Below are 522 nucleotides of genomic sequence, written 5' to 3' on the forward strand. Positions count from 1 at the left end.
GTTAACAAATCTTTTCAAATATTACGTCTTTGAAATTAAAATCTGCTGTGAACCTGACTAGAATTTAAATTTAGTTTCCTATTATTACACTACCAAGTGGTACTGTGCTTTAAGAAAATAATTATTATAAATTGCCATCAACAGATAACAACTGTTTACATTTCGAAATTAGGTTGTATTTTTTTACATAATGAGTTTATAAAGATTAGTTAAAATAAAATGTGACAGTTCCGACGAGGCGGATTTGAACCACCGACCTATGGATTTCAGCTTAACCAACTACAGTCCACCGCTCTACCAACTGAGCTATCGTCGGATAACTAATGTTTTGTGTGAAAGTTGTTTTGTTAACTACTCTTTCTTCTCTATTTTTTTTTTTAAATAATTTATAGATTTTACAATATTTTAATTAAGATATAAATAATTTTATTTTATTAGAAGGAATACACCAACTTTTGTCCCTACGAATAAATAAGGAGAAATGCAAGGAATTATTTAAAGAAATATCCCGTAATGTCAGAT

At 28.4% G+C, this 522-nt stretch overlaps 1 non-coding gene across 1 annotated transcript; it reads right to left on the minus strand.

Annotated features, from left to right (window-relative positions):
* Positions 1 to 229: 229 nt before the first annotated feature.
* Positions 230 to 316, minus strand: Trnay-gua. Its single transcript is given in 2 exon segments — positions 230 to 265; positions 280 to 316. It is a non-coding gene; the product is annotated as a tRNA-Tyr (tRNA).
* Between the last annotated feature and the right edge of the window lie 206 nt (positions 317 to 522).

This window comes from Limulus polyphemus, unplaced genomic scaffold, assembly GCF_000517525.1.
Source record: "Limulus polyphemus unplaced genomic scaffold, Limulus_polyphemus-2.1.2 Scaffold12807, whole genome shotgun sequence".
NCBI lineage: Eukaryota > Metazoa > Arthropoda > Merostomata > Xiphosura > Limulidae > Limulus > Limulus polyphemus.